Consider the following 21,444-nt stretch of genomic DNA (forward strand, 5'->3'; position numbering starts at 1 on the left):
CTTCGAAAATTGGACCCTGAGGAACTGCAGGGAACTTTTTATAAGTGCTGAGTCGTTGCCAGATATACCGTGGAGTAATTTGTGGTGCTGAAACCTCCGCAATCAGTCAGGGGGTCTAATGAAATGGAACACTCTTGATTTGTATTGGAGCTGAATAATGTTGTTCTGCTCCTATATTCCACTTCCTGGCACAAACACATTAGAAAAAAAAAAAAAGTAGCAGTGTTAAAAAGTGATGGAAAGTGTTTCATCTTCTTTATTTTCATTGCAAAGCTAATGAGGATAAACTGTACTTCTTCTCTTCTGCATTGATCCCAATTCTTCTTCCCCATAATCAGAGGCAGGGCCAGAGAGGTGGCCAGGGCCAGCGCAGGTCCCACCTGGTTGCCCCGGCGCCACACAGATAAGTGGTTGGCTTGTTAGAATCAGAACCACTGTATGAAGTCAGTGGGATCTAAAGACACACAAAGTGATGGAAAAATTATGACAAAGCTATTGATACAAAATGGCCTTCAAAAGATGAAAAATGACATCAGTGAGAAACAACAGCAAAGTAATAACTAATGACTAAGGAAATGCAAAAATGACAACAAAGTGATTCAAAAGTAGGATAAAGTGATCCAAAATGACTGCAGAGATGTACAAAACATGTTGTGGTTGTGTCTGTGGTTTGTATGGGTGAGGGGTGAGGGGGATTTCTGTGTCTGAAAACTGAAATGATTTGACATTATAATAATTACAGTTGATTATTTAGCAGTCTTTCTTTTGTGCTACTTGAATTTAGAGGTAAAATGTCTTACAATATTACACCATGTATAAAATGAATACTATATTTTTACAGTAAATACATTTGTTAAAAGAAATGTTTTAACATATGTTATTTAGAAAGTTAAAGAGCATTTGTGGTGTGAGGTGATCTTTTTATAGTGTCGAACTGAGGTAAATGAGCAGTGGCATGGGAGGAGGATCCGCTGCACGCAACCATTTCATGGATGATTTCATCCACTTGTTTATGATTTGACGTCTGAGGGTGTTTTTCAAGGACATTTTAATGTAACATCTCTGCTATCATCTGCACTCTGCATGTGTAAAGCCTCTCTGCACTCCATTCTGGTGATGGAGCCTTGAATTTATGATGGGGTCACCCGTGCGTTCTTTCAGTTACAGATTTCACTTTCCACCAAGTTAGAAATTCACACTGCAAGGCACCATTTTAGCATTAATGGTAACTGGAGGGCTGAAGCTGAAGATTGAACACAAGATTGAAGTATTTTGATAGATAAAGTTAACGGTTCTGGTGCCACAAGAGAGCTTGAATTTTTTTATGCACGTATGCATTAAGTGTAATATCAACAGTAATAATACAAAAACGAATAATAATACAGTAATGCTCTGCCTAGCTAATACTACTTGTCAGATCAATTCCCGCTGCAGCTGTTTGGCCATTCATTATGCTGCTGAAGTACAATAAGATGGTTAGTCTTCCTGCGGAGCTGCCAAATGAAAAACTAAAAAAAGGAAGACGGAGAGCAGAATTCAGGAATTGGGTATTTGCTGAACTCACAAGAGGGGACCAGTGATTAAGAAATTGATTTAGACAGTGTTTCACAAAACTGATAATGAACTTCTGTCTCAACAACTCACACAAATCTGACAATCTTTAAGGGAGTCTGGCACTTTCACCCTCTATTACAAAGGAACACATTGCAGTTATAATGCTCTTTAGCTTGAGCCCCTGCTGCCTTTATAGTGTGCTCCACCAATAACACAATGTACAGTGTCTCTCTCTCACTCTCTGTCTTTCCAAACAATTACCTCTGTGTGTGTGCATATGTGTGATTACTGTGTTTGTGCCTTGAGTGGGCTGACTGAAGGTCTGAGTGCATAATTCTCAATGAATATGAATTGTATGAAGGCATGTATACAACAGATGTCTGTTTTGTGTATTGATGTCGTGCGAGGCTTATGCCCACTCAGTTTTATTTCAGGACATCCAAACAAAAACAGGCGAGAATGCTAACAGGGTTTGCAGCCCTGCTAATGGCAATGTAAAGCTGTAGCGCGCCACGATGGTGTCACTAATGGCAGCATGCAAACATGCTTACAATAACGACGCCAACATGTTGACATTTCGCAGGTGTGATACTGATGTTGTTATGATGATGTGGTTGTCTTAATCGAGTGAATTGAAATGTGAACATTTGCTTCCAAGCGGTTTGTGCAGGTGGGACTGATGGGAATGCAATTAATGTTCAGTATGACCAGAAGATACTTTTTACAGGAGTTTCCGCTGCCGAAACACCAGACTACAGAGCAGGTTTTTTTCTGAAAGCTGTGAGACCCTGAACTCATCTTTGACACTCCACCATTAATAATGTTTTACAGCTTAATGCTGTATAATTCAACCATTTATAGAATGTTTGTTTTGTGAGAAGCTTAAAGCGATGAGAACTTGCATTTCACTGAACAACCCCTCGGCTGACAGACTGTCCATATACATTGATAATAATACAGACAACAACAACAACAATATGTTTCAGTGATACTAACCAGTATGGATAGGTGGCGCACAGTGATTGAATATAAGGCTAGGTTAGCTTGCTGTCTTGTTTTCTTGACAGAGCACAACAGATCATGCGTCATGACTGGTATGAAAATCAAGTGTCTGTTTATTTAATCTTTTCTAATAATATGTTGATTAAATGTGTGACACTTCACTGTTCAAAACTTAAAACTCTCAAACCATATTAAACAATGATTTGATGACCTCCCTTGGGAGTAACTCTGAGGTCCCCCGAGGAGTCGTGGGCCCCTGTTAAAGACTGATGCTGCAGAGTCATAAATAAATGAAAGTTCCATTGTATAACGAGTGAAGGCCTGGGGATCGTCACGGTCGGTAGGGTGCATCATCTGTGGACCATGAATATCTGTGCAGCATTACATGGCCATCCATTCAAGCTCTGGGAAGAAATGCAAACCTAAATAGTGGATCAACAAAACGGTGTACGTTTTCTATCCCTGGAGTTCAGCTGCTAGAAGTTCTAAAAATACTGGTCACTGTGGGTTTGTCTGTGAATTCTGCTATGAGTTTCCAGTAAATACCCACATTAAAATTCCCAAGATTCAACCTCAAAGTAAGTGCTACCGTGGCTACCATTTTCCTCACACTCAGCCTCACCTTCCTCCCTGAGTCTCTTCCTTTCCCCCTCCTGTGGCACTGTTGTGCAGGAAAGCTTTATTCCACTAGAACCCATTAGAAGCAGACAGCTGGCTTTCACGCCTGTCATGCCCTGAATGTGGATGTATATACATTGTCTGTGTGTACGTGCGGGGACGGCATGTGGGATCAAGGCATTATAGCTTTCTGAATCTGCATTAGTGTGTGCGTGTGTCATCCTTCATGCTTCTCACACTAAAGCTGCAGCCTGCTTACCTATTCCCCTCCTCTGCCCATTCATCCTCGCCTCTAAATCTGCTCTGATGTGCTGGCCACAGTGGATGTAGTGTGACTCGCAGCACAGTGGTGGCCATCATTGCTTTCCACCTATTATGAATCAGGCATCCACTGGTACTGCTGTCATCACCACTCTGTCTCAACTGTTGTGCAACAGAAGTGAGCAGCCAGACTGTACGACAAGCCTCGTAGCCCTCCATTAGCTGGTTGCCACATCATCTCTGCATACTTTGACAGCTGAGAGCAAAAAATAGAGATTTGGAATTAGGATGCTTTAGGGCAGTGCACCACAGGGACTTTTTTTTCCTTTTTTTTCTGGCTCCCTTTTCATTCCCAACACCTCTTCTTCTCCGAGCTCATACCTGAACAGTACCAGCACCCGTTGCTAAACATTTAACATCGGCATTAAACACGTTCTTAACTCCAAATACGATGACATCTGTTTTTCTAAAATAAGTCAGACCCCTCTGCTCTTGAGATTAGCAGCTTAGTTAGGCACTCGTGACTCGTGATTCTTTGGGCCAAGGACGGCAAAAACAACAGCATTAGTCATTTGTTCAGCAGCTTTAAACAGCATTTGTTTCTGTTTCAGAAAACCATTAACTGTTGGGGTGGCCCATAGCCCTTGTACAAAAGCTGGCACCGAAGCAGCGGCTTTTTTTTAAACCTGTTCAAGTTTTCTCTCTTTTGCTGAACAATAACGAGCTTAACTGCCCCTTAAACTCTAAATCCCTTTGGCTGAAACCTGGTTGAGGTGACTCCCTCGTGATCCAAGGTCCCGTTCCTGGCAACATCTGTGACTAGCTCCACAACTAATTGAGCCGTGAGCCAATTACAGTAGATACGGTAACTAACTACAACCGAGGACAGCTGGCAAAAAGCAGCAGTTTTCAGTAGCTCTGCTGGCTATATTTACAGCAGTACCTTCAAAGTTTATGCAGCGTGGTGGTGCAGTGGTTTGCACTGTTGACTCACAGCTAGAAGGTCCTGCCTTCAAATCCCACTGGGGCAGGACCTTTCTCTGCAGAGAGCATGTTCTCCCCATGCTTTCTGGGGGTACGCTGGTTTCCGCGAAACATTGGTTGAAGACATCAATGCGCAATAAGGTTGATTCTTCTGTCAGTGCCGTTCAACAAAAGATGAGATTTGGCCCTCAGAATGGGTTAAATACAGAGTGCCAGTTTCACTACATTGTACGATATGTGATCAGACAAATTCTTGCCTTCTTTATACAAATTCCACCTTTAACGGCCATAAGAACCTTATCTTAAGGGGTCAAGTGACTAATGACTGCCCTCTCTCACAAAGTCTGAAGTGGTTAAACATCACAAGACAAAGTCAAAGTAGATGGTCAAGCCTAAAAATTATTTGACTTTGACAACGGTGGTCATGGCTCTTACCAACATTCACATTGGTTTCTGTCTTTGTAACCATGACAGTGGTTCTGTATTTGTAACCAGGTAGTTTTAGTTGCTTTATCTGAAACCATTCACATATATGGTTGGAGGCAGCACAACAGGCTGTAAACACAGCATTGGCTTATTATATTCTAAAGTTGAGATAGCAAATACGTTAGCAGTAAACGGCCTAATTGCACTCTCAGAGCACACAGCGACATTAGCATTTTTATGGAGCTGTTCTCTCTGATGAATGTTTAATATTCACTCTTCTTTCAGCATTGTTATCCAAGAATTCCTGTGTAAAATATTCGGTCCTTCGTCCTGCTTGTTCTTATCTGCTAAAGTCTCTGTTGTTTACCAGCTAGTCACTAAACTTTGTATTTGGCAAGGTAGCATACAGTTGTTTTTTCCTCTCCAACCAGGCGCCTGCTGCTTGAAACAATCCTGGCAAGCTAACAAAACTGTAAAGTTGTTAGATCAAAACAAAGAACTGAAAGATGCTACACTGGGCCGATGGGAACATGATAATTGTCTCTTGACTCATAACTAAGACTGATTCCTTTCACACTACACTTAGCCCTAAATTCCACCAGATATGTGTTTAGTCTGTCTCTGATTCGCCGTGTTGTGTATTTACTCTGTTGCAGCTCTGGCAGTCCAGACAGTTCCACAACAGATACACAGGGCTTCTATTTCTGCCAGATGCCAGGGCACAGCGCATCCATGCAGCCAAATTCAACACAGAGCAGACAGGCAGTCAGAGACCGAAACAACAAAATTTAATCTGGTTAATTTTCATACTAAAAATGTCAAAAAAAAAAAAGAGACACGTTCAACCACTTCTTCTAATCCTTCAGTTGGCAACTCTAAACTTTTGTCAGTTTGTTGTTGTGTTTATCACGCATGATTCTGTAATTATCATGGGAAATCCTTGGTCTCACAACTCCAGCTGTCCGGCAGTTCTGTCCCGTGCTGCACTCAAAATGCAGCCGGTGGAGTTTGACGGATGATGGAGCACCGAGCAAAATCATAGCAGAGCCACTCCACAATGTAGATGCAACAAGTGGAATTCCCATGTTACTCATCTGACCTATTGTTGATCTAAATGATATTGCTTAAACTTCACTAAAGTTACTCTTTACCAAACCTTCTGGCTATTATTAAATATCGGCATAAGGCTTGTTTGGCATGTCCTCTCCAACAGGTTTAAAAAGTTTAAAATGACCCATTGATATACATCTGACACATTTTGGGGATCCCATGAAAAGTGACCATTCTCTCTCAATAAGACAGTAAAACAGGTGTCAGCTGACATTGTTCATCCCTCAGAAGCCTTTTTTCTGGGAGGGAGGAGAGTGTAGTGTATGGTTGGGTCTACATATCATATGACAGCAGCACAAAGGCCGCTCTTACCAACATGAATTTCATTTGGGTTCATTTTTTAATTATGGTTCTCTTGGTCAGATCTTGCCACTAGGGGTGCCAGACAGAGAAGAAAAGGACACCAGGTGCCTTTATAAAATAACATTGGAAAATATATTTTTAAAAATCTTTCAAAAATCTTTCAATGTTAATACATTTATATATTCATGTATTTTTATACATAAACAACTTTAACATCAATGTTTGGGAAAGAATGTTTCAGTTGTTTCACCTCATCAAATGTCAGGAAGCCTCTGTAAATGTAAGTTTTCTATTTATATAACAATACTGTTACACTGCTTCTGTATAAGTTGAAACTCATTTTCCTATAAATACATAACAATTGCAACCAGTTGTAAACCAAAATATAAATAGATACGCGAAAATATATACTGGAATCAGTTAGTGAGCATATTCTTATGGCAGTGCAGTTGTTGTTGTGTGTATGTGAATGAGTGTGTAGTTCCGGCCCCGGAAAACACAGTCAGTCTGCTGTAAACTGTTTATTTCACCTCTGATTGTTTCAACACCATTAATATGATAACGATCAAGAAGCAGCCCACTTTGGCATCTTCTCTCTCAGGTGGCTGAAGCTAGGACTTACCAGGCAGTACGAGTCCAACTTTTCCTTGCACTTCTATTGAGACGGCGGCATCCTCCGTCAAAGGCTGGTTCCCTGCCTCTTTGCGAGCCAAAGCTAAGCTTGGCCATATTGTCTGCACTGCTGAGCAGGTGATTGGCTGTCAAATGGTCTCCATGAAGAAGCTGCACTATGCTGATGGCTCGCAGGATTGCTGTCACAGCACACCTAGGAAATCTGTTCAAGAGGCTTCCACCTGGGAGATGCAACAGGACTGTAATCTACTTCCTCCCAAGAGCTGTCACCTTATTCAACCAGTCCTGCAAAGACTCTACCACAATGCATCCGCAGCCCAGCCTGGGGACTGACAGAAACACTAAACTGTTGCTGATTCCTGCTGGTCCATCCAATTTATTTTAAGTGTTTTTAGCACAGTTTTCTAATCTTTACAATGTCAAGGGAACCATGCTTTCTTAATGCTCCATATGCTGTTGTTTAAAGGCACAACTGTGGAGCAGAAGATCCTTTGAAATCTATGTCAGTCTAGTGATACATGTGTTTTCAAATACACTATGTTGGTGAAGTAACACCCTGCCAAGAGTCCTATATAAGACTTACTTTGACAGTTGGCAGCTAAAATAAGTAATTCTCTGGTTCTGACAGAGAAGCTTTTCTGCATGCCAAAATATGGTGCCTGCTGCATAGATCCCCATACACAGACACATTTATGACAAAAAAAGAGGGAATTTCGAAATATATTGTCAGGAAATCTTAATCTTGTTCTCTAGTCAGCTGCCAAAACATTGAGGGGAAATCTGATAAAGTGAACAGGGCTTGTGTTATAGTACAGCTTCATTCCCACAGAGAATGAAGAGAGAGAGAGATGCAACATTCTTTTTTTACTGTATGTCACTTTAATTAGATACAGTGGAGTATCCACCCACCCGGCTCATCTATCAGCAACATAAAGCAACACATTCTATAAAAAACCTACAATGGATCGTCTCTTCCATCTGCACCAGAGGTCCAGGGAGATGTTGTTTTCCTATTGTCACTGTATTTGTCTTATTTAGGATGATGAGATAAACACACCATTACAATTTTACTAATGTTCAGAGCGACTTTTTTACATTAGGATACATCAAAAAGTATAACAGAAATGAACAATCTTTAACAAAAAAAAAAAAAAGACAATTTGTTTCACAGTTTTTAAGACCTGTTAAGTAAAAAGAGGTGTAATTTCAGAGTGTACTTGAAATTTAAACTTTCTGTCACAAAATATGCAGAGGAAAACTCGGGAGAAGCCGCCGCTAGACGTTTCTCTGTCGACCCCAAGAGAGTGAGAGAAAAAGGTGAAAAAATCAAACTGAGCTTCAGGAAGAAGGCTAGCGAGGAGCCTGAGATAAACATGTGGGAATGAGTTATCAGCGAACGGGCAAGCCACGAGAGAGTGTCCCGCAAAATGATCAGGGCGATGGCCAAACAAATGTACGCCACCGTGAGTGACAGCAGAGATGAGGTTTTGCCGCGAGTGCTGGTCGGCTGAATAGTTTCCTCCGCCGCACTATTATTTGGTAATTTACGGTATGCCAGCAGCACAAAGGTCACTCTAACCAACATGAATTTCATTTTAGTTGATGAAGAAAAAGTTCAACCTTTAGATGAAACACAACCTCATTCCGAAACAACTGAACAAATGATAAAAAGTCTAAGTTTAAGTTTTCATGGCAGAATAAAACTAATTTACTTTAAATCACGACAAGATTTCATACTGTTTTACTTTGTTTATATGTGGTGGACCCTGCAACCTCTCTAGCTTCAAACAGTGTTCTGTGTCTGTGTGTGGTCTGTGACCTTATTTTCCTCTGAGGTCACATTGTTTATTCGCTTATGGAAAAAAATGAACATTTCTGAATGTGTATTATTACCTCATTAATATCGTAAATATTCAGTTCTGAGTTTGAATTTCTTCTCCAAAATTACATAGTGCCCCTTTAATCTCAACGTTGGAACACACTGTTTGCTGGACCCATAAGGGTCTGATTTGATTTGTGTTTATGTGAAATTGGTTTGGCTGTCGTAAAAACACTGCTTATCATCTTCAGTTTTGAAGGTGATGCCATTTTCGTAGCATTTCCAAATATATAAAAACTGAATTGTCGAACACATGCTGCAAACACTCTCACGTTGCATTTACTTATTTACTAGTTACAGTGCTGCCAAAGTGTTACTCTTACAGCCAAGGAGCATATAGTTACTGTAAAGTTAGGTAATGATACTTTACTGTCGTCCTCATCTCTAGACCTTTAGAAAAATGAAACATTAGGTCTTCAAACACAAGCAGTAAAGAGTAAATCCAGCCTACAGCAATCAAACAGGATGCATTGCCACTGCCAGCTTAACTAGCGACCTTGCAGACACAATGTGCTGCCTCCATGACGCACCGAACCCCCAGCTGCTTCTTTTCACCTGGCCGCCGTGTGCTTCACCAGGAGGCAGTGCGTGTCTAAGGTTCACACCACCCCAGTTTAATCCTTCACTGTTTGCATCATCGGCTGTGAATAGAATTGTGCTCGGTGGAGCTCATAACCACACCGGAGGTACCGCTGCTGGGAATCTGTGGAAATGGACAGGAACATTAGCCCTGCTCCGCCTCTCCACTCCTGGGCTGGAAGGGAGGGAATCAGATACTGATATACTTTGATATTTTACTGTATGGTTAATGTTCCTTCTAACATATCACCTGCTGATCCTGGGTTTAGTACCTGAAGTATCAATATGTCGACCCAGGATTTTAAAGTTCAAACAGTCCAGACCTTCCACCCCAAAGCATCCCGTCATGGTCCTGTCATTTGTTTTCTAGGTTTTGAGGTTTACATTGTTTTCTCTTTCCCCCTTCCTGTTTTACTTCCCCAGCCTGATTTTCCCTCCACACCTGTCTTGTATCTGTTTGATCAGCCCAGTTCTGTTCCCCGAGTTCCGCCTTCCCTCCACACCTGCGCTGCAGCTCCCTCATCAGCCCTTCCCTCCTCCAGCGTTTTCTTTTTTTCCGTTTATTTCCCTCACCTGTGTTTCTCCGGCTCATTCCACCTGCATCTCATCCCCTTGTTTGGTTTGGTTTGTATCGAAGGCTGTGTTGTTCCTTCAGTCTTTGTTGGTCCGTCTGTTCAGTCTCTGTTATCCTGCTGTTCAGTTTCCCTGATGTTCCTCCTTTGTTTGCCTGTTCCTGGTATTTCCGTGATCATATTAAACCTCATCCAATGCATTTCCTGCCTGCCGTCTCATGCATTTGGGTCTACCTTCTCTGCGTCGCCATGACATCATCAGTATATAACGAGCTGGGAACGAGCCTTAAATCAACTTTTCTTGCAAATGGGAATTTAAAGTATGAGATGTAAGACATTTTTATTCATACGAGAGAACTGTTTCTGTCAGATTTTGAGCATGATCTGTTCAAATCTGTGGTATTGAGCCTTTCTCCTTTATCAAGATCATCATCCACCTGACAGGTGTGGCAGATAGGATGCTGATTAAACGCCATGATAGATTTACACGTGTAAAACAACAAAAGACATGTATTATAATATTATCATAATGTATTCTTCTCTCGAGAGAAAGGTTTGGGGGGGAAATGTGGCCACAGCCCCTTGTTAACACACTCTTCAATGAATTACGCCCCGAGCAGACCCATCGGGGAAAGTCGAGCCACGTCTCTCGAATGCAGAATCTCAAATGTACGCCTCCGAGGGCCTCAGGTGACCCGTCCCTCATTTGCATGACGGTATTCAGGATAATGGATTTCATTCTCGAATGTGTCACAATTGGCTGAGCTCAGCTCAGGTTCCCCCGCTGGCATTACCTTACCTCTCCTCACCCTCTCCCCACAGACAAACCGTCTAATCCAAGCTCAGCCTCCTCCCTCCAGTCCTCGTGCTTTGTGAGAAACTAATTTTTCCTCTCCCTCCACTGTATCTCTCTATCTGTCCCTCTCACATGCACGTGAATACACAACTCTTTTCTTTTTTTTGTCTCAGTGAGACACCTAAGAGTTCTTTGTTTGGTTCCCCAGGCTCTGACACTGGCAGCCGTTATGAGTCAGAGGAGAAGCACTTTAGAGCCTCATCCAAAGGTTGACTGAGTTAACTATAAAACTCTCCCTCCCTCTCTCTCTCCATCTGTCTTTTCTACCTCTGTCACTCCTAGAACTCTTCTTTTGCCTCTTTTATTGCTGTTCTCTCACATCACCGACAGGCAACCATCACACACACACACACACACACGCACGCACGCACACACACACACACACACACACACACACACACACACACACACACACACACACACACACACACACACACACACACACACTGCCCCCTATCACTTTAATCACTGTGATGAAACTCATAAATCAAATAAATAAACAACCACAACTGTAAAATAGAATTGAGCGATGACTCTGAGACAATGACAACAAGGACTACGGTAATTAACCTACAGAGCACATGCCAAACGCTAAATAATACAACCCATAATATCCACAGTCATAATAAGATAATCTTTATATACTGTGAATATAAACTAGCAGGCTGAGAACTGTCAAATACACTCCCTCCATTCTATATGTAAGGGATAAAGGCCTTCGAGGTTTCATTATCTGGAATGAATGGACTGCACGTCTGAGGGCTTTGGCCTCCACGCCGTCCATTTTTCCTGGATAATGGACACCTCGAAGGGCATTATCCTGCTTATAGCACGGTCGCTTGCCCAAGAAAAAAAACATTAAGTTCATTAATTGATGTTTTAATGAGTTTTGGGAGCAAAATCTTTCCACAAGCCATAACTTCCTTTCCTTAGCAACAGTTGAGAGTTTGAGTGACAGCCTGAACAATCGTTACGAACCCACAAGGTTCTTGTGCAATGGAATCGCAATGGAATCGTCGTTCAGCAACTCCAGTACATAGGACCAACCTTAGAAATGACTTGGAAGATAAACCAGTCCGCTCAGCTCAATGAACCCTACCCTTAGCCAGTCAGCTAACATTATGCTAGTTTAAAGTCAACAATGTATAGGGTCAACAAACAGTAAATGTGTAAAAGAGTGTAAAAGTGTTTTGTTTATACACATATATATATATATATATATATATATATATATATATATATATATATATATATATATATATATATAGCTACTCTTTCAAATTGTTGTTACGGATAATAATATTAGAGAGTAAACAGTTCTGATATCAACAAATCAGTCCATTTACACACAGGTTTTGCAATAATCCTTGAACTGGTCAAACACTTGTGACAACATTCTGTGACTGAGGCAGGATACAGTTTTAAAATAATTTTGTTGGCTGAAATAGTATCAGTGAACATTTGATAATTATAAAAGACCCTAGGTATCATTCTGCATCAGAAACTCTCAAGAAAGTTTACATATTGGCAAATACCCGATGGTACAGACGCTCATGCAGATATACAGTATCTGTGATAATATCAGCAAATCAATATGTTGGTTGGGCTCTACTGATCAAGCACCAGAACCAGTGCACAGACTTTATGCATTATGTTCGTAAAATTTGTCATAACTGAGGACAAGAACTAGGCACCATGGTGCTCTCCAAGGTGCTGATACTGTTGTATTGTAGTGTTATTATTAGTAGTAGCAGTATTATACAACAAATCAAGAAACCAGACCTGATTGGCCTCCTGCTCCTTGAGTTCATCATAAGCTTATCAGGGAACAAGTTTTCTTCATGCTATACGTATCCAAACCACATCGTGACCATCCTACGGCGTTTGTTTCCACAGTATCAAAGCATATGACATGCAGTAGAAATACAGACTGAATGAATGAAGTTCAACAGTTCACCTACAGTTTTCCTTTTCAAGGAGCTGTCTCTCTCTTTTTTCCGCTCACTCTCTCCGCTCGCTAGCGGCAAGATCTCAGCTGGATAAACCGATCAATTGTTTAAGAGCAGCAAAACAGGAAAACATCCACAACAAATGTACGACTGAAAGAGTGACAACATGGAAACACAATGAGGCCTCATCGATTTTTGTGGTGGCACATTCCAAGGAGTCTGCTGAAAATGTCATGTTTTTTTGTTGTTGTTTTTTTTTTTACCTGAAACACTTTAGTAATAATGCTTCTGTTTCGCATGCTCAGAAATGTTAGGAAGCAACTAATCATTGCGGGAACAAATATTAGCTTGTTTAATCCAATGTAAACATGTCACGATGATACGCCGAACAACTTAAGTGGTTTGAACAATGTGACCGTGGCAACTTTTGTATCGGCCTGTGCAAAAAGTGAAATGACTGAATATTTTCAGCTCTACTAACTACCGATCATCAGCTGCTATGAATCATTTTGCTTCCCTTTTAGAACAAGGAGCTACTTGAATGTGCTTCTCACAGTACCACACACACAAAGACAAAAAGACAAACTGAAAATGACCACATGCTTGTACATGTATTGGTAAGCTTCTGTATCTGATTGCTGTGCACCTGCACACTCACCGGTGTGATTACCCTGACAACCAGCAAATGTTAGCTATCATCTCCTGTCAACCCGACTGTAATGGAAAATGGAAAAGTGTGAGCCATGAGCAACCCCATTCCAGCCCCTCCAGCAGCCCGTGAGAAACCGATGCTCACTGATCTGCAGTGTCTCTCTACCCCCCGCTCAGCATGCTGCTGTGCCAGTCTCAGTTCCACCGTACATCAACCAAACTCTACCCCACAACGGTACTGCCTCCATAACAGCAAGCCACAGTGATCATCACTGCTGACAGGAACAACTGAAGCCAGGAAGTATTTGGGGGTATTTTTTGTCTTTATTGGAGACAGAGGACACTTCTAACCGTGACGGTGCTCCATAAAAATCACACTTTCACGGCTGTATACAACAAAACACAAAGTGTCAGATAAATAATACATGATATAACAATAAAAGACTACACACCATGACATCATCAGATACAGGAAACCATACCACCGCACTGGTGGAGAACCAAAGTAGAATTCATCGGACATGCTATCATTCCCGAAGTGATCTGATTACAAGGTGACAGCTTGAACTACAGGACTCAACGGCCCCAAAGACGCATTGAGGACACATTTGAGATCTGATCACTCTGAGCACAAATGTTGGGCCACCAAATGTCTTCTGTGAAACAAGAAGAAGAAGAAGCTACAACAACAGGCAATTTGGATTACGTGCTGTCTGATTTACATTTGGCTCACTGTGAATAACGTGTTCACAGCACATGTTCGTGAAAACACTTTCTGTTTTACCTTACGATTGAAGTAGCACCTGCAATATCCACAAACTCCCTCTACAAATTGGGTAATTGTGAGAGTCACTGAGTGAGAGGAAACTTGATAAACTGTGTGAAGACAGAGACTTTTGTTGACCCACTTGAAGGATATCAAAGCCCCCCTGCAGGTTGGTGGATTGCAAAGTCATTGTTGGACTGACCACATCCAGCTACACCTCCACTCTCCAGGGACAGAAACAACAATCTCAAAATTGTGAAAATGGCTCACACACACACACACACACACACACACACACACACACACACACACACACACACACACACACACACACACACACACACACACACACTCTGCCCCCCATCACTACAATCTGCAGCCCTGTGTCAACTGTGGAAGCCTTCAGGTTTCTGGGATCCATTTCGAGGTGTTCAACATAGTCCGAATCATCAAAAAGGTCCAACAGATGATTTACCTCCTCTGCAAACCCAGGAAGTGCAATCACCAGGTCTGTTCTCTGTTCATCCATCACTGTCTGGTTTGGATCAGCCACGAAACAGGACGGAAACAGATTAAAACAGACAGTTAGATCTGCAGAGTATATCACTGGTGCCAAAAAACATAAAATGGCTCCATCTGGTTCGTCCCATCTAATCCAAGTTTCTGAAGGTCCTGAGATCCCAAACTGAAAGACTTCAAATTAAAAAGCTGTTATTTACACAATTTTGAAGCTGCAAATTTCACTCTAGCCACAAAGCTGAAAGCATTAGCACCCACCCAGCCTGAAGTGGGTGTACTAACTCAAACATGTGCCTCTTGGACATGCATTTTTTTTATGGCTAAAAAAGTGCTCACCACAAACCCGGAACGCACGGAGGGACTCAACAGAGGTGTTACGGTCAGGACGAGAAGCGATTAGCCAGAGTTGTAGCCTGTCTGGGTCATGTAGTGATAGTCTGTGGGAAGTCATGCATTGGTGACTTCCCATGAGGAAGAACATGCTTTTCTTTGTTCCTGCATCAAAGCCTCTTGGAAAAGAACATAACATACATATATATATATATATATATATATATAGAAGCTACAATGGTTAAATAATAGATCAGAGACAGTCATGAAATCCGACAGAGGCACTTGTTGCTGCAACCTCAGTAGAGCTCTTTGTTTCGTGGGTGACGCAAGCTTCTGTTAAAATGTAAACTTTAGAATGTGCAGAGATCACAAGCTTTCATCTCACAGCTCATGGACTACACACAGGGTCTAGCTTTTGCACCCACTTCAAGCGACATAGCATCTATGGTTAGGATTTTAGCTTATAAAGGGGGTAAATCACATATTTTATATCAGTTGGGAATAGTGGAGCTGGATTAGTCCAGACAAGCTGTATTGAGCCATTTTATGTTTTGTGGTTTTTCTTCTTTTGTTTTTAAATTTTTTTTTTTGCACTCAACAAAAGTCCTCATCCACTTCAGCTATTCAGGAGAAACGCTGCAAGTCTGTTTATGGGTGAAAATCCAGAAATGTTTTGTGGAATACAGGGAGAGGACATGATGACTGAGTTTGGGTGAAATGTTCCTTTAAAGTCACGATGTGTCTCTTGTGAGTCCCCCTGACTTTATGTGAGTGTCCATTTATACTTACATCACAGTAAAGATGGGGTGAGTTTTTCTGGAGAAACACAGGTAGTCTCATTCCCAGGTGTGTGGCTTCAGTGTAAATCTAGCCTAGCTAAATTGACTGATTTTGTTCGGGTTTTTCTTTTGTTGTGTTAAAGCGACTCTGTGGAACTTGTGAAACATCGTACTGGAAGTGGAGCATTAATTTATGTTAGCAGACTCCAGTTCTTAACATTAGTTTGAGTTTTTGGGTGAGCTGTTTCCTGTTTTATTTTGAAGTTCTGTCCTCATGTGTCAGGTTTTGCTTTGCACTTCCTCACTTTGTCCTTTTCCTGCCCTTTTCCCTGTTCCACTTTTCATTTGTTAATCGCTCCTGTCTATTCGTCACTATAAGTCACATTCTTTGAACTTTGAACAATAAAAAAGTGATTAATATTTTAATTTTAATATATTAATTTGAGAAAAATATAAAGGCAACAGCTGTGACCATGTTTAATGAAGGACATTGTCGAAGCCATTTACCCGCCTCCTACAAAGTCAACTCAAAACCTCACGCTGTGCTCTGAAAATGGTTGGCATTCACTAAAACCTGAAAATCCTGTCATAGTTTGTGTGCTCTGTGGATTTCCTGCTGTCTGTCTATCTCTCAAGAAATTATGTTTCTCCGACTGTTGATCAGCGGAACTATTATATAACAGGGACTTGTCTGAAGAGATTCAGGGCAATCAACCTTCCTTGCTACCTATTGGCTATTCCAACCAAGCATTACATTCACAGACAGAGAAAAAGAAAATGTGCAATTACTCTCGCATCATCTCACCGGAGAGGAGAATTGATGCTGCCAAAGTGTAAAAGGAAAATCAAGTCCCCCATCCTGCCGGAAACTCGCAGCGAGAGGAGATGTCGCAACGATGAGACAGACAATCAATCAAAGAATGGAAAAATGAAAGGAAGAAGAGGAAGAGGGCATATCTGATTTAGCAAATGACACTTGATTTGAAAGGAAAAGAAAGGAGAGGCTAAATGAATTTGAGAGTGCCGGCAGGACGGAGTGATGTAACACAGTTCTGAGAGCAGGGGAAATATGTAATCAGAAGCACTGTACTTGGATTTTGTTTTCCTTCGGTTTCATTTGGTCAGTGCGTTTGTCTACAATTTGAGATTTGACTTGGTTGGTGATCAGAAAACAACAGTGCGCCACAAAAGAGCATGACTAATTATATCAAACTGAAACCCATCGATCTTCTCCCGGACGTGAATTCAAAGTGAAAATCACATTAAATATGAGGAGCGACTACGCACTGTTTCCTAAATGTGTAATAGGCCTACTTTCATTAGGGATATTAGGGGTAGATTCATGACTTAGAGTGCGTGTATGCTTAAATACAGAAATATGCATATATGTCCTTTTGGTCAGATTTGTTAAACTGTGTGTGCTCCTGATTCTACCATAAAAGCTTCACTGCCACTCATAGTGGATGTAGAAACAGCCGTCAGATCAGTTGGGATAATACTTCAGCACTCATTAGACTTGCCAATGAGAAGAATGGAAAAGAAGAGAAGTACAACTGGGTGTTCTTGAGCGCAGCTGTCACTACATGTGACTGTTATGTGGCTATTTATAGCACCTGTACGTGCACCTGTAACCCATCATCACGGTAATGGGTTTCACCACAGAGCTCATATTGAACAGACTTCACAAAGGGCTCAACACTTACAGTTCAGGATCAAACAAAAAGATCATCAGCATGGAAGTAAAAGACTTTAATGTCAGTAAAACGAATGATAAAATGGATCACTCCTACAGTATTAACATGAAGTGTACGCAGCAAATGCACCTCTCAGGAGCATTTCACCGAACACTGCAACACAATCAGTGAAACTGGCAACAGAAACATTGTTTTACTTCAAATCTGCCCTCATCAGTTAGCAATCCCCTTCCTCCTCTCTCTCCTCTAGAAGACTTCCCTCCTCTCAGCCTCTTTATGAAGTTCTCTGTCCAGACTGGATGAAGTGGGCAGGGATATTTCTTTTAAAGCAGCTTTAAGTTCTACCACTTACATTTCATGTCCACCCCCTGGCCATCTACTGCAGGTAATGCACTGACTAGGATTAAGTACCTCATACAGCTCCTGTTCAAAAGGCCCAAACTATCACTTTAACTGTACATTCTTGTGAATATAATGTCAGTAGTGGGTGTTTCTGTTCCTTGCCCTCCTGAAATTACCATTACAGTTTTTATTCTGCTCCACTGTGCCATTCTTAAATGTGTCCAAGCCTGTAACCTCCACTTTTCTATCCTACATTTTCATTTGGAAACTAGCAGAAAAATGTGATTTTAAACAAAACACCCGCTTATGCTGTATTAGCTTCTAAATTACCCAAAATTCAGCTGAGGTTCCCAAGCTACGTAGTATATTTGATATCAGTGCAGAGTCAGGGAGGGAGAGGGATGGAGAGAGTACGTCATCGTCTGATAGGAAATGTATTGACCGTCTGATTCTGGCACTTCAGGTCCTGAAATCTATCACATCAGACACACACACACACACACACACACACACACACACACACACACACACACACACACACACACACACACTCACAAACGTGCACACAAACACAAAACACACAAAATAAAACTTGAAGGTGACTGATTTTATCAGCTCAGTCCTTCAAATGAGTGTTCTGTAACCCTCGGCAGTGCCAGCTCTCACTGTGTGTTTGTGTGTGTGTGTGTGTGTGTAATTAAGTGGGTGAAACTGACGGTTGCACTCATGCACATGGGATCATGAGCTGCTGGTTCTGTAATTATAAGACTTCTAATTAATTATGAGGATAGACAGGAAGACAAAGTTTGACTTATGAATTTTCATGCATGCACATCAGCACAGAGACACACACACAACAACAGACTACTGAGATTGTGTAGGACCTGTACAGAGCTCCAGCCTCCCGGGTACAGATGGACGAACGCTTCACTGTATGGATTACTTTGGCCTCATACTTTTCATGACTACAACACAACTGCATGTTTTGTTCTTCTTAAAACACCTGATTTCAGTACTTTTTAATTACGTTTAATGAATTACTATTAACAAACATTTTGTTGGCAGAACGCGCTTGACAACATGCTGTGACTTCTGTCTATAAGCAAAAGAAAGCTTTATTAAAAACTCAAGTTGGGTGTGTAATACAATCTGAAAACTGAGGGCAGTTTTAAAAAAACAAATCACTGCTTATTATTTTTAAGTTTTTAACATGCATAATAAACACATTTTAGAAAAGCTGCCTGGAAATCTAACATTTTAAGGCCCAAAATATCCCAGGAGAAGCCTGGGAATTCTCAAAGGAATGGCTTATGTGCTGGGATGTGTCATGTGTCCTATAACATGCATAAAAAACAAAGCAGCCACCGTAGTGAACTATGGTAAAGGAGACATTTAATAAGCAATTAAAGCAACTTTATGTAGTAATTGGCATTTTGTGTGATAAGGCACCCTCTACAGTTTCAGAGTGGGACATCACTGTGATGAATACAGATCCCTGGTCTGTAACAGATCGTCAGATGTAATGTACAAGCAAAACTCATTACCCCATCGCAGCGTTATGTGTTGAAAACTTAAATCATGAAGTAAACATGTAACGCTGTGATCCTCCCCTGTCACTGATGTTACACAGTGCAGAAACAGGTGGGAGAGGGGTGGACACTATTCAGCCTATTAAAAGACACTGTACCATCAACATGCTGTTATTGTGAGAAAAAAAAGGAAAGAAAAAATTACATAACGCTGCTTTAACTTATTACAAACTTCTTACGGTGCATGTTACTGAAAAAAAAAAAAAAAAAGCAATCCCATTACTGTAACGCTTTCCCAACTGTCCAACACTGTGGGAATCCATATTGTCAGTTCTTCGCACGTCACACCGTACTGCTCTTGTAAAATTCGCACACTTTGCATCGGCCGAAGGGTTCATCAGGGAACTACAGTTCCTGATTGCTTGTGTTAAACTGCTGTTGAAAAAAGCTTTATTTCAAAACCCTCCGTTCCAGTTTTTCAAATGTGTGTAGAATATTACTGAGGATTAGTCTGAATGTGTTGCAGTAAAGCAAAAACTAACTCTCATTAGGCTCGCGTTGAAAATCAGCTGTTTAAATGAACCTCGATGGGATAACTTAACAAAGAGAAAATTTGAATAAAAAAGGCAAATAACATGCTGCATAAATGTTGGTTTTCTTTCTTCTTTCTTTTTTACACAGAGGGCTAGCTGTGAGGGGAAATTGCCTTACTCCGAAATCAAACTTTCAGCTTGCTTTGCCACTTAAATATCAATTGGCAATGTTCTTTACAGCTCTGGGTCCATTGTGCCTTGGATAACTGAAAATCCAAACATAGACCAGGCTGCTTCATGTGGAGATATAGCCAGCCCAATTTGATGAAAGGCAAACATGGGACACAAGCCATGTCGAAGGAAAGTGGTATCACCAAAAAGTTTGTTTCATCACAAATGACTCAGCGACTGCACAATCCAACAGGCATATAAACCAGCCTTGTGAGGCATCCATTTTGGCTCCCCCTGTCCTCCTCCTCTGATGGGTGACACATTTAAATTCTCCCCGACTGTCAGCACTCGCATCAACACTGTGTCAGCACTGTGTCCTTTCCACTGTGAACTATGAAAGAACAGCCAGTGGATTTAAATAAGTCTGCAGGGGACAAACAAGGCAAGTGGGCAGCTCAGCCAGACTCACACACATTTGACAACTTGTCATACACATGCTGACAGCAACTGTTACAAGTGTACAGTATGCTCCTGATGTCCTGCACGAACACTACACATGCTTTGAGAGCAGGCATGTCTGATGTCTTGCACCCCGTCGAGACTCAGCTTACTTGATTTTGTCTTTCAGTGCGTTTACATGCACAGCTTCGTCGGATTACAGCTATAATTCGACTATGCTACTCAATCAGACAACTGCAATTGTCTGAGTATACATGTGAGAAAGTGAGAGAATCGAATTACTGGCCAAAGCATGTCATACCCCGATAATTACACGAACTAGATGCACAATGGCAGGAGGACGAAAGCGGCTGCCACCGCCATCCTTCTACTTCCGGCTCACGGCCCCGGGAAAGAAATCTTGAGCCTGCGCAAAAATCCGATCCGATCTGATGGAGCGTGAACATGCAGGAGTAATGCGACTATCAGTCGAATAATCTCGGTGTTTTAATCCGACTATGAGAAATCCGATCCGGTCTGATTTTAGTCAGACTAAGGTGTATGCATGCAACTTAAAAATCTGATCATAGTCGGACTAACTCAGTAATTTGGTTTTCTTGAGTGTCATGTAAACGTACTGTTTGATATGACTGGGCTAAAACAATTTGTCCTTTAATCTCATACAGTGTTACTACTATGTTTGTTTTGTTTTCACAATCCATATCAGGAATAAACTGTGAGAGCAAATGGTCACAGACATATGTACAGCAGCTCTACCGTGTCACTGTCACATTGGGCCTCATCTACCAATGAAAACAACACAGTTTCATTTAGTGCTCAGGTACACAGAAGTAGTAAACACGCGACTTATGGTTCCACTTTTAAAATAAAGGCAGGTTAGGTTTGGGAAGAGAGGATGAAGATGTTTTTGCTTACGTATACATTAACTACACCCTTAAAATG

The 21,444-nt window shown here is 41.3% G+C and overlaps 2 long non-coding RNA genes across 2 annotated transcripts; both read right to left on the reverse strand.

Moving 5' to 3' along the window:
* Positions 1-233: 233 nt before the first annotated feature.
* LOC119023782 lies at positions 234-6,987 on the reverse strand. The gene is made up of 2 exons (XR_005076334.1): positions 6,881-6,987; positions 234-454 (listed from the first exon to the last, which is right to left on the reverse strand). It is a non-coding gene; the product is annotated as an uncharacterized LOC119023782 (long non-coding RNA).
* A 2,129-nt stretch (positions 6,988-9,116) lies between these two features.
* LOC119024766 lies at positions 9,117-9,825 on the reverse strand. Its single transcript, XR_005076595.1, has 2 exons — positions 9,600-9,825; positions 9,117-9,473 (listed from the first exon to the last, which is right to left on the reverse strand). It is a non-coding gene; the product is annotated as an uncharacterized LOC119024766 (long non-coding RNA).
* Positions 9,826-21,444: the final 11,619 nt, after the last annotated feature.

This window comes from Acanthopagrus latus, chromosome 8 (assembly GCF_904848185.1).
Source record: "Acanthopagrus latus isolate v.2019 chromosome 8, fAcaLat1.1, whole genome shotgun sequence".
In the NCBI taxonomy this organism is placed as follows: Eukaryota; Metazoa; Chordata; class Actinopteri; order Spariformes; family Sparidae; genus Acanthopagrus; species Acanthopagrus latus.